This window comes from Gossypium raimondii, chromosome 6, assembly GCF_025698545.1.
Source record: "Gossypium raimondii isolate GPD5lz chromosome 6, ASM2569854v1, whole genome shotgun sequence".
NCBI classification, from domain to species: Eukaryota; Viridiplantae; Streptophyta; class Magnoliopsida; order Malvales; family Malvaceae; genus Gossypium; species Gossypium raimondii.
In genome coordinates, this window is record NC_068570.1 from 4923286 (window position 1) to 4940851 (window position 17566).

Genomic DNA, 17566 nt, shown 5'->3' on the forward strand with positions numbered 1-17566 from the left:
AAATTAGTAATTTCAATTAAATCAGATTTTCTATTTTTAGTTCATACAAGTATGACAGTGAAAAAAAAACAGAGACAATGACAGACACCCTTGCTCCGGGAAAGTTAGGATTATTTGAAACTGAAACTTTAATACCTTTGAGTTTTGCTTTTGAGTGTTACGGGTTCTATATATTTTGTTCACAAAGTAAAGGAACTATCTTTCTAGCATTTATAACATTTAGAATCAACTATATTTCTAGAAGGCTAATCAAGTAAAGAAAGAAAGAAAAATCCATAAAATGGAGAATCCTTCAGCACATTTTACTCAACCCGAACTCGTTGATCAACCTTCAGCACCAGTTGTTGCTTCTTCCAATGTGCCGCCTTTAGCTTGCCGTTTACCTCATTCACTTCCTTCCACTAAGTATTAGATTTGAATTTTCTTTTTGGTAGTAGAAAGTGAATTTTTGCTTCATACGTACAATTATTTTTTAGGTGTGCTTTAGATGTAATTGCTTTCTCTTATATGCGTTTGAAAGGAATTTTTGATTGAATTTGATTTATGGTATTTTAGTGTTCTTATATGGTTTTGGGGGCTTCGAATTTTCTAGGGTTTTAGACTTAATGAGCTGTAAACAAATGATAAAAATACGAAAAAGGAAAAAAGAAAAGGGGAAATTATTTTGAAATGTGTGTTTTACATTTCAAAGTCGCGTATTATTTAACTTAAGATAACACATTTTTTGCACCCTACGCCTAAGGCAATATAAGGTTTCTAGCTCCCAGAGTGCTCCTTGCACCCTTGACAACATTTATGTATGGTTGCCTAATGCCATGGAGGAACCTACTCATATATTGCTTCTTACACTTGCCGCCACTGTAGTAGCGGCAGGAACTTTTCTTGTAGCCTGCCGTCTTCCTCGTTCCATAATCATACCTTCAATAATTTATCTAATATGTTTGAAATGTATAATGACAGTATTATTAAGGGTTATTGTAGCTTTAATGATATAAGATAGTTCTATGTCCAACTGGGTTGTATGATGTTACATTAAAATTGTCATTGTTTGGCACTTTAAAATGTCCTTTTGGAATATGATATTTTTGCATTTCTCACATTGGATTATGGTTTTATTTCTATTATGATTGTTATTAAATTTATGCTTAAGAGCTTGACTATCATGTGAACTTCTGTCATGCAGCTTTAATGTTTCTTGTGTGTTCATAATTTTTCTCTATGATCTTTCTATGGTTGAGATCATGTTACACAGATCAATTTTTTTTCTTTCTTTCGCTTGTAAGCTATATTTTTATCGTCTTTTTCTTTTTTTTCTTTATTTGAAAGTCGGCCTCCCTTACTATTTCATGCTTGACTTTGTTTAGGACCTCCTGAATCCCTTATGCATAAGAATAGGTTACAGGAGTTTGCTCAACGATCATCCATACAGCTTCCACTGTTTCAAACTGTTAATGAAGGATCAGTGCATGCGCCCCAGTTTCGGTCAAGTGTGTTAGTTGATGGTGTAACATATACTTCTGAGAGCACCTTTTCTAATATAAAAGCAGTCGAACAGGATGTTGCCAAACATGCACTGGAGTGTATATTGTAATCACTGAATTTTGCCCGGGTCAGGTTTCGGGTCGGGCTGGTCTCATATGGGCCCGATGACTGGGCCCATTAGGACTAAATTTTGGGTTTATTTTAGCTCAATTTTAATTTTTGTTTTAAATATTAATAAAATAGTAATAATAAAATTTTGAAAAAATGTAAAAATAAAAATTACATTTTAACCCTGTACTTTTGAAATTTACATTTTGACCCCAAACTTTTTTAAAATTACATTTCAACCCTTAAACTTTCTTAAAATAGCACTTTGACCCCTAAACCTTCTAAAAATTACATTTGGCCCCATATTTTCCTAAAATTGCATGTTTCCCCAGAAACTTTGCACCCGTTACATTTTGGTCCTTCTGGGCATGACAAGCCGCCCCCAATCTGCGTTCTTGCGTACACCGCCTGACACCCCCAATCGGCCTTACTTCCCCTCCTCTGCTGCCACCTGAAAACAAGAAGGAAGAGGACAAAAATTGAGGCATTAAAAAGTAAAATTGAAGAGGAAAAAAGGGGGGCAGCCAAAGAAAAAATAAAAACAGCAGAAAAATTTCAAGAAAAAACACTCAAATTCGACCGATCCCATGCTCACCGCCACCATGCCTACGACCACCGTAACTGCCGTACCACCACCTATAAGCCCCAATCAACCAAAAAAGAAAAGAATATATAAAAAAAAGAGGCAAACAAGACAGTAGCAAAATAAGGAAATAGGAAGAAATTTCGGCCCTTTACCACGGCCACCTAAGGCGGAGGAAGATTGAGCGACAAATGGCAGATTGGAAGGGGCGGTGTCGCCTCTAGCTTTCGAGCTTTCAAAAGAGAAAGAAAAGAAAAGGAAAGGGGAGAAGAGAAGAAAAGAGAGAAAACAAAAGGGAGAAGAAAAAAAGGGGAAGAGAAAGGAGGAGGGAAGAACGCCGGGACCACCGCGCCACCAAACAGAGCAGTCGACGGCGGCAGTGGGCGAAAGGGTAGAAATGAGCGCTGGCTAGGGTTTTAAAGAAGAAGAAAAGAAGAAAAGAGAAAGAAAAAATAAAAATAAAAGGAAAAAAGCAGGCCATTATAGAAAAAAAAAAAAAGAAGCAGGCCACAGAAGCCCAAGCAGCAGGCCAGCCCGCTAGCCAGCAGGCCCAAACCGCCAGACCCAGCAGCCCTAGTGCAGTAGGCCAGCCAGCAGGCCCAGATTCGGCAGTAGCCCAGTAGGCCCAGTCCGCCAAGCAGTGCAGCAGGCCAGTCAGCAGAATCGACCCGCCTAACCCGACCCGGATCTGGCCCAGCAGCAGTAATCCAGGCCCAATTTGCAGCAGGCCTAAAAACAGAAAGGCCCAAATTTCAAGCCCATAAATTTGCGCTATTGGTAAATTCTTAATTTTTTTAAATTTAGCCCAATCATTTGAATATTATCTCATTTTAATTCAATTAGTATTTTTATGGCATTCATATTATTCTGCTTATTTCATTTTGTAATTTTAAATTTAAATAATTTCATTTTTAGAATAGAAAATTTATTTTAATGCATAAGGCAACGAACCGATTTAATATTAAGTCATCGAATTCATCGCTATGTTGGGTGAATATCGATGGCTCGTGTTAAATACGGGACGACCTTTTAAAAAAACGAAAATATTCAAAAATTCTCATGTTTTTTTAAAATAATAATAAATAAATTTTAATAAAAATTCTCGTGTTTTATTAGAATCCCGATTAAATATTAAATTGATTTGATTTAACACTAATTCGATGGTTTCATTGCCTTGTAGGGGTGAATATAATTGATTCGTGTCAAATACGGTATTTAAAAAAAATAATCGTGTACCAAAATTTTCATGTTCTCAAAATTTCTCGTGTTTCAAAAATAATAATAAAATTTCTCGTGTTTTATATTCGGTTTTTTAAAAAAATTTCGTGTTTCAAAAATTTTTGTGTTTCAAAAAATCCTGTTTTTCAAAAATTTTCGTGTTTTAAAAAAAACTTCGTGTTTCAAAAATTTCCGTGTTTTCAAAAAATTTCCGTGTTTCAAAAAAATCATGTGTTTTCAAAAATTTTAGTGTCTTAGAAATTTTCGTGTTTTTAAAAAAAAATTCCTCGTATTTCAAAAATTTTCGACTTTTCGCGTTTTCAAAATTTTTCGTGTTTTAAAAAAATTCTCGTGTTTCACAAATTTTCGTATTATCAAAAAATTTCGTGTTTCAAGAATTTTCGTGCTTCAAAATTTTTCGTGTTTTAAAAAAATAAAAATTCTCGTGTTTCACAAATTTTCGTATTTTCAAAAAAATTTCGTGTTTCAAGAATTTCCGTGCTTCAAAATTCTCGTGTTTTAAAAAAAATCTGATGTTTCAATTAGATCACGATTAAATGTTAAGTTGAACTCGTATTTTTGAAAATTAAGACAACACACGTTTAACGAGATACCAATTTTGGGTGTCGCGAGGGTGCTAATACCTTCCTCGCGCGTAACTGACTCCCGAACCCTAATTTTCTCTGGATTTTGATGTGGACCTAAAGCCGACTCTTTTTTTAAATTTGAAAAATAATTTTTCTTTTTTTTTTTTTTAAAAAAAAGAGAATTTATTAGGTGTCCGATCATACCTAGAAAAAAAGATCGGTGGCGATTCCCTTTTTAAATAAAATCGAAACTTCGTTTTCAAATTTGTAATAATTACTTCGACTAGCACCCGTGCCCAAATTTTAGGTCGCTACATATATAAAAAAAGTTAAAGGATGAAGGCTGTCCTCTCATTCGTGAGGTTTGTTGCATTCTTACATCTTCATTTAAATGTTTTGCGTTTATTCATAACTGTTTGCTTGTCTTGAAACTTACTAGTCAAATTTGTAGGTATTTGTTTTCCTTATATTATATATCTTAGCGAGGACACAGTTTAAAAAGGTTTATTTATTTTGATATTATGCATTTTTTACCCTAGTTATGCAGATTTTTCGACGCTGTAGTATTCTTTTGCTGTTTAGTAGAAAATATATTGGAAATTTGTTTTTGAGTATACAAACTTGAGGATGTGCAAATAAGTAAAGATGTGCCCTATTGAAAGCCAAATAGAAGGAATGAAGAAAAGAAAAAGCATCGTTTAGTTTTTAAATTTTTTTTCCATTTTCTATCTCAATTATCAATTTAAATTTGGAAATCTTTGCTTTGCAATTTTCAATTGTATTGAACCACTACTAGAAATGACATAAACTTCTACCTAGTTTTGGATTTTCAAATATATTTATCTCCTTGATCTTTCTATTTTTCTACATTTAGAAAAAGTATTATTTTTCAACACTTTTGGTGCATGAGTTAGCAATAAATTAACTTTGCTCGGTAATTTTTGCCACACTAATGACTTGTTTTTAGCAAAAGGAAGGAAATTCTTTTACTTATTTTGAAGTGATCTTTTTTACAAGAGTTTTACTCACCCTTCTTATTTCAAGTATAAACTTATACTAATTATTCTTAATGTTTTGACTAACTATTTTAATACTTACGTGGTAATTAAGCGATTCGTTATGTTAAATACATTAGATAACCAAATGAGGCATTAAAGTGTAAATGAGAATAGGAAATGAAAAATGTTTTCTATAACTAAGGATTCTTAAATAGGTATATCATACTTGCATATCAAACAGAAGTATGATAATTGCTTTGGGGTTTGTTAAACTTTTGGTTGCTCGTGCTCTAGGATACAGTATTTTGCAAGTCTATCTTAAATGAATTTGTGGTGAAGATGAATCTAGAAATGCCAACATACAATACCATTCAGTCAGGAGGAGTGCTTCCCCTTTTTCTGTCTGCTTTAGTTTTCAATAGTGCGACTTATAGAGGGGAAACTGGTAGAAACAAGAAGGAAGCTGAACAATAACTGCATGTGTCGTCATACAATCACTTCTTGGTATCTTTCTTTTTCTATTTTAAAAATTCAAACATATATATGTGTATGCACGCGTGTAAACATACCCTGATTTCAAGCCACTTATTAGCTGGATAAATTCTCATCTCTTTGTTGGATCACTAATGCAGCTGACGATAGGTACGGGACTGTTGTTTCAAAGATCATAAAATCCAAAGCTAAACTTTATGATGCCTTGAATAGAGCCAAGGATTCCAGTTTTGACACTACACTTGTTGGGGCAAACAGACTGAATCATAACAATACAGAGGTTGAAAATAATGCAGTCAATAACCATGTCCCAAATACTACCCACCCAAGCTCTGGAGCTAAACATCCACGCCATGAGTTCAAGATTCGCGTTGATCTTCCAATTGCTTTTGTGCTTGGTTCAGATGTTGGTGAAAGTTCTTCAAAAATAAAACGCAAGATAAAGAAAAGGGCTAAAGGGAATACTAATACTCAGTAAGCTTTGGTTTGTCATCTTCAATGTGGTGTCTGACCTGGTTTTGTGTCGTTCTTCTGAAAGAGTTTTCTGCGTGTCTAATGATGAGCTTTGGTGTCTTTTCATACACTAAGACAATTTATGAGACTGTTTTTCGTGCACTAGTAGTGAATCTTTTTACTCCATAAATAGTGTTAATTTGCAGATGTTTAACATTTTCTTATTAGTTTTTTTTAGATTATTTCTTTTAGAATACCCTAAATTATATATTTTAATATAAAAAATTGAGTTGCGCCTGTCAGATAGGCGCGACTAACAAAAATATACCATTTCCGTAAATAATCTAGCTGACAACCTATTTATATATATAATTCTTTATTTAATTTATTTATGGAAAAAACCCGCTAATGTGCCACACACTCACAAACACACCGTCAGCAAAATTTGTTTTTTTTCATACAGGCAGTGTGTGTGGAGTCTTATAAAAAAACTGTTTTTGGTTGCTTTACCCATCTTTTGTATCTATTTGAGCAGCAGATGCTCTAGAATCAACTATCTTCCTAGAAGGCTAATCAAGTAAAGAAAAAAAATTCTATAAAATGAAGAATCCTTCAGCACATTTTGGCTTTTATATTGTATAAAATGTGCCTGCCATCCAATTCGTGACGCATGGCGAGATTCCTCTCTGCCCTCCACTCAGCAACGCAATTCCCATGCTCACCAGTTATAGCACCAAAATCCACCCTCTCTTCAAACTCACCTCACACTCGTGAATGTCGTTTCCAAATCCTAGCGTGACGTGGATGAGCCGCCGAATCCTCACCACGGTCGATTAGGTTAAACGGTTCCGTAAAGTTTTTTTTTTCATACAGGCAGCGTGTGTAGAGTCTTATAAAAAAGTTGTTTTTAGTTGCTTTACCTATCTTTTGTATCTATTTGAGCAGCAGATGCTCTAGAATCAACTACCTTTCTAGAAGGTTAATCAAGTAAAGAAAGAAAAAAAATTCCATAAAATGGAGAATCATTCAGCACATTATGGCTTTTATATTTTCAGAATTGTGCCTGCCATCCAATTCGTGACGCATGGCGAGATTCCTCTCTGCCCTCCGCTCAGCAACGCAATTCTCATGATCACCAGTTATAGCACCAAAATCCACCCTCTCTTCAAACTCATCTCACTCTCGTGAATGTCCATCCCAAATATTAGCGTGACATGGATGATCTGCCGAATCCACACCACGGTCGATTAGGTTAAACGGTTTCACAAAGTTTTTTTTTTCATACAGGCAGCTTGTGTAGAGTCTTATAAAAATGCTGTTATTGGTTGCTTTACCCATCTTTTGTATCTATTTGAGCAGCAGATGCTCTAGAATCATCTATCTTTCTAGAAGGCTAATCAAGTAAAGAAAAAAAGAAAAAATTCCATAAAATGGAGAATCCTTAAGCACATTTTGGCTTTTATATTTTCAGAATTATTCCTGCCATCCAATTCATGACGCATGGCGAGATTCCTCTCTTCCCTCCGTTCAGCAACGCAATTCCCATACTCACAAGTTATAGCACCAAAATCCACCCTCTCTTCAAACTCACCTCACACTCGTGAATGTCCTTCCAAAATCCTAGCGTGACATGGATGATCCGCGGCTGTTTTACCCAAATAACCCCAAAAAATATTATATTTACAAAAATAACCCAAGTTTAAAAACAATCACCAAAATAACCTAAAATGAACAGTACCCACTCTTTTTTTGTACCAATGATTGGCTAATCATTGTGTCAGACATAAAAATTATTTTTGGGTTACGGCTGTCAATGGCGGAACCCATGTATTTTTTTAAAAATTGTGTAATCTTGAAATACGGATATCTGAAAAGAAAAAAAAAAAATTTTTGGGTGCTGGCTGTCAATGGCGGCACCGATACTGAGACAAAATTTTTTTATTTTTTCGTGTCGAATTAGATAAAAAATACGAAAAAATTTAAAAAAATTTTTTGGGTCTTTGGCTTCATCAATGGTCGGCACCAGATTACTGATACGAAAAAAAATTTTATTTTATTTTCGTGTCGAATCGACAAAAAATACGAAAAATAAAAAAATTTGGTGCTAGTCTTCAATGGCGGCACCGATTACGATACAAAGAAAAAAAATATTTTTTAGTGTTAGAATCAGATAAAAAATTGAAAAAATAAAAAAATTTTGGGTCTTTGGCTTTGTCAATGGCGGCACCCAAGAGACAAAGACAAAGAAAAATTTTTATTTATTTTTTCGATTTTTATCTCGATTCGACATGAAAAAATAATTTTTTCTTTGTATCAGTATCGGTGCCGCCATTGACAAAGCCAAGACCAAAAATTTTTTTCAGATTTTTATCGATTCGACATTAAAAAAAAATAAATTTTTTTTGTGTCTCAGTATTGTACTTGGTGCCGCCATTGACATTAACACCCAAAAAATTTTTAAAATTTTTTTCGTATTTTTATCCGATTCGACACGAAAAAAATAATTTTTTTTCTTGTGTATTGGGTGCGGCCATTGATGAGCCAAGACCCAAATTTTTTTTTTGTTTTTTCTTTTTCAGATATCCGTATTTCAAGATTATACAATTTAAAAAATACATGGGTTCCGCCATTGATGTGCCGTAACCCAAAAATAATTTTTAAGTCTGACACAATGATTAGCCAATCATTGGTGCAAAAAAAGAGTGGGTACTGTTCATTTTAGGTTATTTTGGTGATTATTTTTAAACTTGTGTTATTTTTGTAAATATAATATTTTTTTGGGTTATTTGGGTAAAACAGCCATGATCTGCCGAATCCTCACCACGGTCGATTAGGTTAAACGGTTTCGCAAAGTTTATTTTTTTCATATAGGCAGCTTGTGTGGAGTCTTATAAAAAAGCTGTTTTTGGTTACTTTACCAATCTTTTGTATCTATTTGAGTAGCAGATGCTCTAAAATCAACTATCTTCCTAGAAGGCTAATCAAGTAAAGAAAGAAAAAAATTCCATAAAATGGAGAATCCTTCAGCACAATTTGGTTTTTAAATTTTCAGAATTATTCCTGCCATCCAATTCGTGACGCATGGCGAGATTCCTCTCTGCCCTCCGCTCAGCAACGCAATTCCCATGCTCGCCAATTAAAGCACCAAAATCCACCCTCTCTTCAAACTCACCTCACTCTCGTGAATGTCCATCCCAAATCCTAGCGTGACGTGGATGATCCGTCGAATCCTCACCACGGTCGATTAGGTTAAACGGTTCCGAAAAGTTTGTGTTTTAGTTACAGACAGCGTGTGTGGAGTCTTATAAAAATGATGTTATTGGTTGCTTTACCCATCTTTTGTATCTATTTGAGCAGCATATACTTTAGAATCGACTATCTTCCTAGAAGGCTAATCAAGTAACGAAAGAAAAAAATTCCATAAAATGGAGAATCCTTCAGCACATTTTGGCTTTTATATTTTCAGAATTGTGCCTGTCATCAAATTCGTGACGCATGGCGAGATTCCTCTCTGCCCTTCGCTCAGCAACGCAATTTTTATGCTCACCAGTTATAGCACAAAAATCCACCCTCTATTCAAAGTGACCTCACTCTCGTGAATGTCCATCCCAAATCCTAGCTTGACGTGGATGATCCGCCGAATCCTCACCATGGTCGATTAGGTTAAACGGTTCCCCAAAGTTTTTTTTTCATACAGGTAGCGTGTGTGGAGTCTTATAAAAAAGATATTTTTGGTTGCTTTACACATCTTTTGTATCTATTTGAGTAGTAGATGCTCTAAAATCAACTATCTTCCTAGAAGGCTAATCAAGTAAAGAAAGAAAAAAATTTCCATAAAATGGAGAATCCTTCTGCACATTTTGGCTTTTATATCTTCAGAATTGTGCCTGCCATCCAATTCGTGACGCATGGCGAGATTCCTCTCCGCCCTCCCCTCAGCAACGCAATTCCCATGCTCACCAGTTATAGCACCAAAATCCACCCTCTCTTCAAACTCATCTCACTCTCGTGAATGCCCATCCCAAATCTTAGCGTGACGTGGATGATCCGCCGAATCCACACCATGGTCGATTAGGTTAAAAGGTTTTGCAAAGTTTTTTTTCATACAGGCAGCGTGTGTGGAGTCTTATAAAAATGATGTTATTGGTTGCTTTACCCATCTTTTGTATCTATTTGAGCAGCAGATGCTTTAGAATCGACTATCTTCCTAGAAGGCTAATCAAGTAAGGAAAAAAAGAAAAAATTCTATAAAATGTAGAATCCTTCAGCACATTTTGGCTTTTATATTTTAAGAATTGTGCCTGCCATCCAATTCGTGACGCATGGCGAGATTCCTCTCTGCCCTCCGCTCAGCAACGCATTTCCCATGCTCACCAGTTATAGCACCAAAATCCACCCTCTCTTCAAACTCACCTCACTCTCGTGAATGTCCATCCCAAATCCTAGCGTGACGTGGATGATTTGTCAAATACTCACCACGGTCGATTAGGTTAAACAGTTCCGCAAAGTTTTTTTTCATACAGGCAGCGTGTGTGGAGTCTTATTAAAAAGTTGTTATTGGTTGCTTTACCCATCTTCTGATTCTATTTGAGCAGCAGATGCTCTAGATGTGATAGCCCGAAATAGGGCCTAATCGGAATAGTGGTTTCGTAACCACAAATCCGAAGTGAAATAGTTTAATTTTATAAATTTTTATTAGTTACTGATTGATTGAAATATTGTGTGAAAATATGGATAGAAAATTTTAATGCTTTAGTGCTTAATTGAATTTTTAGGACTAAATTGAGAAAAATACAAAGTGTGTCTAATTAGTGATTAAATGACTTAATTGAATTATTGCATGAAATTGGAAGTGTTTATGTGGCAATTAGACCATGAATTAGTGTTATGGACACAAAGGGTATTTCTAGAAAATATCTAAGTAATGGGTCAAGGGCATTTTGTCCAAATTGAATAAAGACAAAATAAAGATGAAAACAAGTGTTCATCTTCTTAAAATCAGACGTTTGCTGCCAAAAAATTCATGTCACCATAGCTAGGGTTCTTGAACTTCCTAAGCTCAATTGTAAGTGATTTCTTGCCCGCTTTTGATTATTTTCGTATTTTATGCTTATTGAAGCTTGAATTTCATGTTTCTACCATTTAATTTAAATGAAATTAAAGTTTAAAAATTGACCCATTCATGATATAATTGTAAATTGATTAGTGATGTTAGATAATGAATGTTTGAAGTGTTAATTACAAGTTTTACTAGATGAATTTTGATGAAAATGTTGAAAAGGGCTAAATTGTGAAAGATGGTAAAGTGTGCATAAAGTTGTGATTTTGTGAAATTGAGGGCTGTTATGAGCATGAAATATGATTTAGTGAAGTTTGAAATTTAAAATTTAGTGAATTTTATTTTTACGAGCTTAGGGACAAAAGTGGAATTTTGAAAAGTTTAGGGAAAAATGTAAATTTGCCAAAATGTTGTGTATGAATTGTATTTGAATGAAATGTTGATAAAATGTATTAAATTGTGTTAATATAGATCAAGAAAGAAGAAATAGTGGAAGTGATCGGGAAAGAGAAAGTTATCGACTAAATTACAAAAATAGTCGTTTTGCATCCGAGGTAAGTTATATGTAAATAATAGTTATATTTGTATAAACTGTGAATTATATTTGATATGTGAATTAATATTGAATGTGGAAGGAAAATTGTTCATGAATTATTCAAGTAATAAAGTGTTAAGTGTAAATTCGGTTGAACTTAGGAATAGAATTGGATACAAGTGACATGTCACTAGAGACCAAGATATTAAAGATTGTTCTGATTGTTACAGTGAGTCCCGGTGCTGGGTGATCTAGCATGTGTTGCAGACACCGACGACTTTGTAAGCAGCCCGTGGACATTTCAGTGTTATTGATCGGTGGTAGCTTGGTACATTTCGGTGGTAGCCCGGCTACATATCGATGGTAACCGGCTACATATCGATTGTGGCACTTATGTGCTAAATCTCTACGTATCCGTGTATATTCCAACTGTTCAACGGGATTAATAATGAATTAAAGTTAATATGAAATGTTAAGTGTGAAAATGTATATGCAAGTGAATTGGTAAGATTGTGCATGTGTAAGTGATTGAAATTGCTAAGAAATGTTTTGATTAGTTATATGTTAAAAGTGTTAATTATTAAATGAGTAATTATTGTTTACATGTAACTTACTAAGCTATTTATAGCTACACATCTCTTTCTTTCCTTTGTTTTATAGTGATTTGAACTTGATCGAATAGTGGACCGTCGGAGCTCAGTATCACACTATCATAGCCATCTCGGTATTATGTGCTTTTCAAAATGTTTGAACTATGGCATGTATAGAGTCTTAATCATTTTGAGCATGTTCAAATGATATGGCTAAGATTAGCTATTGAAATGGTTAGTAAAGATTATGTTTTGGTATTATGTATGTGTAAATGGTAACTAATTCAAAGAAGCAGTTTCTTTGACAGCAGCAGTGACGTGAATGTAAAAATTCACCATAAATAGTAGAAATGGAATTAGAGAGTGAATTATATATGGAATTAAAGCTTATCAAGTCTATTTTTATATGAAAGAAACGATGTAGGAAAAGGAATTCTGTATTTTGAGATATTTGAATTTTAGTGAGACAGGGTCAGAATGGTTTTGAAGTCCCTGTTCTGACTTTAGAAAATCATTATAAATTGTACAGAAAGAATTATGGGTCATAATTTATATGTGTAGATTTCTTAGTGAGTCTATTTTCAAATGAAAAAAACGATAACCTTATATGTATTCTGTACAAAGAGATAATTGATTTTTAGTGCCGAGAGGTCAGATCTGTCGAGCTGTGAAACAGGGATACTTTAATGAATAAACTGTACTAATTGGCCAAGTCAAAATTCTGAAAAATTTATGGTAAGTAGTAATATGAGTCTAGTTTCAGGGAAAATTTACGGATTTAAATTTTGAGTTCTGTAACTCGAGTTATAATTAAATTAGTGACAGTTATACAGGTAGACAGTTTTGCTGTGAACAGTGAATTTAATTTTAAAAGCAAATTTTTATGCTCCGAATTGGTAAGTTAAATTGGATGACATCTCGTACTCGATTCCGGCAACGGTCTCGGGTAAGGGGTGTTACATTTAGTGGTATCAGAGCTACGGTTTAGTCGATTCTCGGACTAACGTAGCGAGTGTAATAGACTATCTATACATGCCATAATTGAATAATGATAGTGTGACGACTCCTGACATCTTAAAATGTTTTTTTTTAGTAATGGATTCTAACCGAGATACAGCTGATGATGCTCAAAGTAATGTGCCTGTTGAAAGTCGATTTGAGACTCAGGGTCAAGGAGATGAGGCTCGAGAAGCTTTTCTCCAAATGATGAACAATTGGTACACTGAGTTTGTTAGAACTAATCCTAATGCTCAACCTCCTCCGCCCCCTCCTATTCCTCAAGCTGTTCCCATAGCTCCTCAACAAACTGAAGTGTTAAGATTGTCAAAGCCTCCAGTGGACAAAATTCGAAAGTATGGAGCCGAAGAGTTCCGAGCTAATGTAAATGATGATCCTGAAAGAGCAGAGTTCTGGCTTGATAATACCATCAGAGTGTTGGATGAATTATCTTGTACTCCAGAAGAAAGTCTCAAATGTGCTATCTCATTGTTGAGGATTCAGCTTATAATTGGTGGAAAACTTTAGTGTCAGTGGTGCCTAAAGAGAAAGTTACATGGGATTTCTTTCAAGAAGAATTCCGAAAGAAGTATGTGAGTCAGCGTTTCATTGATCAAAAGAGAAAAGATGTTAAGTTCGAATGGACTGAGGAGTGTCAACAAAGTTTTGAGAAATTAAAGAAGTGTTTAACTGAGGCACCAGTGTTAGTGCAACCTGAGTCAGGAAAGGAATTTGTTGTTTATAGTGACGCGTCATTAAATGGGCTTGGATGTGTATTGATGCAAGAAGGAAAAGTGATAGCGTATGCTTCTCGACAATTGAAACCGCATGAACGAAGTTATCCTACCCATGATTTAGAGTTGGCTGCTATTGTCTTTGCTTTGAAGATTTGGCGTCATTATTTATATGGTGAGAAATGTCATGTTTTTACAGATCATAAAAGTTTAAAATATGTTATGACACAAAAAGATCTGAATTTGCGGCAGCGAAGATGGTTGGAATTGATGAAAGATTATGAACTTGTAATAGATTATCATCCGGGAAAAGCCAATATAGTTGCTGATGCTTTGAGCAGAAAGTCTCTCTTTGCTTTGAGAGCTTTGAATACAAGATTAACATTGACTGAAGATGGATCATTGCTTGCAGAGTTAAAAGCTAGTCCATTGTTTCTTCAAGAAATTTATGAGGCTCAGAAAGTGGATAATGAATTACAAAGAAAAAAGACTCAGTGTGCAGTGGGCGATAATTCTGATTTTCGGATTGATTCAGATGGATGTTTAATGTTTCATGACAGAATATGTGTTCCGAAAAATGTTGATTTAATTCAGAAAATTTTGCAGGAAGCACATGATAGTCGCTTGGCAGTTCACCCCGGTAGTGTAAAAATGTACAATGATTTAAAGAAATTATATTGGTGGCCGGGTATGAAACGGGATATCTCTGAGTATGTGACAAAGTGTTTTGTGTGCCAACAAGTAAAAGCTGAACACCAAGTACCTTCAGGGTTACTTCAACCTATTATGGTGCCCGAGTGGAAGTGGGATAGAATTACTATGGATTTTGTTTCCGGATTGCCATTGTCACCGAAAAAGAAAGACTCAATTTGGGTAATAGTTGATCGATTGACTAAGTCAGCTCATTTCATTCTGTCATGAATGAGTTTTTCACTTGACAAGTTAGTGAATTGTATATTCTTTGAGATAGTTCGATTACATGGTGTGCTGCGTCTATTATATCGATAGAGATCCACGGTTTACTTCAAGGTTTTGGAAGAAATTACAAGAGGCATTGGGTACTAAATTGAATTTTAGTACAACATTTCACCCCAAACCGATGGACGATCTGAAAGAGTAATTCAAGTGCTCAAGATATGTTGAGATGTTGTGTATTGGAATTTGAAGGTAATTGGGAAAGATATCTACCTTTGGTGGAGTTTGCATACAATAATAGTTATCAATCCAGCATAAAATGGCACCTTATGAAGCGTTGTATGGACGAAAGTGTCGGACTCCATTATATTGGATGAACTTAATGAAAATCGTTACATGGAGTCGATTTGGTAAAAGAAATCAAGAAAAGTGAAGATAATCCGTGATTGTTTGAAAGTCGCATCGGATCGTGAAGTCGTATCGGATTTGAAAAGAAAAGAGATTGAGTTTCAAGTGGGTGATAAAGTATTTCGAAAGTGTCTCCATAGAAGAAAATTCGAGATTTGGCCGTAAAGGTAAATTAAGTCCAAGATTTATTGGTCCGTATGAAGTGATAGAAAGAATTGGTCCATGGCTTATCGATTGTCTTTACCCCGAATTGGAAAGAATTCATAATGTGTTTCATGTTTCTATGTTGAGGCGATATCGATCGGACCCATCACATGTGATTTCACCGATGAAGTGGAAATTGATCGGATATGACATACGAAGAAAACCGATTGAATCTTGGCACGAGAAGTGAAACAGTTGAGAAACAAAGAAATTGCTTTAGTGAAAGTGTTATGGCAACGACATGGGATGGAAGAGGCAACATGGGAAACCGAGGAGGCTATGAGGAAACAGTATCCCAACTTATTCATTGGTAAGATTTTCGGGGACGAAAATCCCTAAGGGGAGAATTGTGATAGCCGAAATAGGGCCTAATCGAATAGTGGTTTCGTAACCACAAATCCAAGTGAAATAGTTTAATTTTATAAATTTTATTAGTTACTGATTGATTGAAATATTGTGTGAAAATATGGATAGAAAATTTTAATGCTTTAGTGCTTAATTGAATTTTAGGACTAAATTGAGAAAAATACAAAGTGTGTCTAATTAGTGATTAAATGACTTAATTGAATTATTGCATGAAATTGGAAGTGTTTATGTGGCAATTAGACCATGAATTAGTGTTATGGACACAAAAGGGTATTTCTAGAAAATATCTAAGTAATGGGTCAAGGGCATTTTGTCCAAATTGAATAAAGACAAAATAAAGATGAAAACAAGTGTTCATCTTCTTAAAATCAGACGTTTGCTGCCAAAAAAATTCATGTCACCATAGCTAGGGTTCTTGAACTTCCTAAGCTCAATTGTAAGTGATTTCTTGCCCCGTTTTTGATTATTTTCGTATTTTTATGCTTATTGAAGCTTGAATTTCATGTTTCTACCATTTAATTTAAATGAAATTAAAGTTTAAAATTGACCCATTCATGATATAATTGTAAATTGATTAGTGATGTTAGATAATGAATGTTTGAAGTGTTAATTACAAGTTTTACTAGATGAATTTTGATGAAAATGTTGAAAAGGGCTAAATTGTGAAAGATGGTAAAGTGTGCATAAAGTTGTGATTTTGTGAAATTGAGGGCTGTTATGAGCATGAAATATGATTTAGTGAAGTTTGAAATTTAAAAATTTAGTGAATTTTATTTTTACGAGCTTAGGGACAAAAGTGGAATTTTGAAAAGTTTTGGGAAAAATGTAAATTTGCCAAAATGTTGTGTATGAATTGTATTTGAATGAAATGTTGATAAAATGTATTAAATTGTGTTAATATAGATCAAGAAAGAAGAAATAGTGGAAGTGATCGGGAAAAGAGAAAGTTATCGACTAAATTACAAAAATAGTCGTTTTGCATCCGAGGTAAGTTATATGTAAATAATAGTTATATTTGTATAAACTGTGAATTATATTTGATATGTGAATTAATATTGAATGTGGAAGGAAAATTGTTCATGAATTATTCAAGTAATAAAGTGTTAAGTGTAAATTCGGTTGAACTTAGGAATAGAATTGGATACAAGTGACATGTCACTAGAGACCAGATGTTCTGAGTGTTACAGTGTTACAGTGAGTCCCGGTCTTGGGTGATCTAGCATGTGTTGCAGACACCTGACAGCTTGTGTAAGCAGGCCCGTGGACATTTCCAGTGTTATTGATCAGTGGTAGCTTCGGTACATTTCAGTGGTAGCCGGCTACATATCGATGGTAACCGGCTACATATCAGTGTGGCACTTATGTGCTAAATCTCTACGTATCCGTGTATATTCCAACTGTTCAACGGGATTAATAATGAATTAAAGTGAATATGAAATGTTAAGTGTGAAAATGTATATGCAAGTGAATTGGTAAGATTGTGCATGTGTAAGTGATTGAAATTGCTAAGAAATGTTTTGATTAGTTATATGTTAAAAGTGTTAATTATTAAATGAGTAATTATTGTTTACATGTAACTTACTAAGCTATTTATAGCTTACACATCTCTTTCTTTCCTTTGTTTTATAGTGATTTGAACTTGATCGAATAGTGGACCGTCGGAGCTCGTATCACACTATCATAGCCATCTCGGTATTATGTGCTTTTCAAAATGTTTGAACTATGGCATGTATAGAGTCTTAATCATTTTGAGCATGTTCAAATGATATGGCTAAGATTAGCTATTGAAATGGTTAGTAAAGATTATGTTTTGGTATTATGTATGTGTAAATGGTAAC

The 17566-nt window shown here is 34.5% G+C and overlaps 1 long non-coding RNA gene and 1 pseudogene across 1 annotated transcript; one reads left to right on the plus strand and one right to left on the minus strand.

The window, feature by feature from the left end:
- The first annotated feature begins 280 nt into the window (after positions 1-280).
- LOC105785127 (double-stranded RNA-binding protein 4-like) lies at positions 281-5946 on the plus strand (annotated as a pseudogene).
- Positions 1763-2745, minus strand: LOC105772284 (uncharacterized). Its single transcript, XR_001126678.2, has 3 exons — positions 2329-2745; positions 2186-2226; positions 1763-2041 (listed from the first exon to the last, which is right to left on the minus strand). It is a non-coding gene; the product is annotated as an uncharacterized LOC105772284 (long non-coding RNA).
- Positions 5947-17566: the final 11620 nt, after the last annotated feature.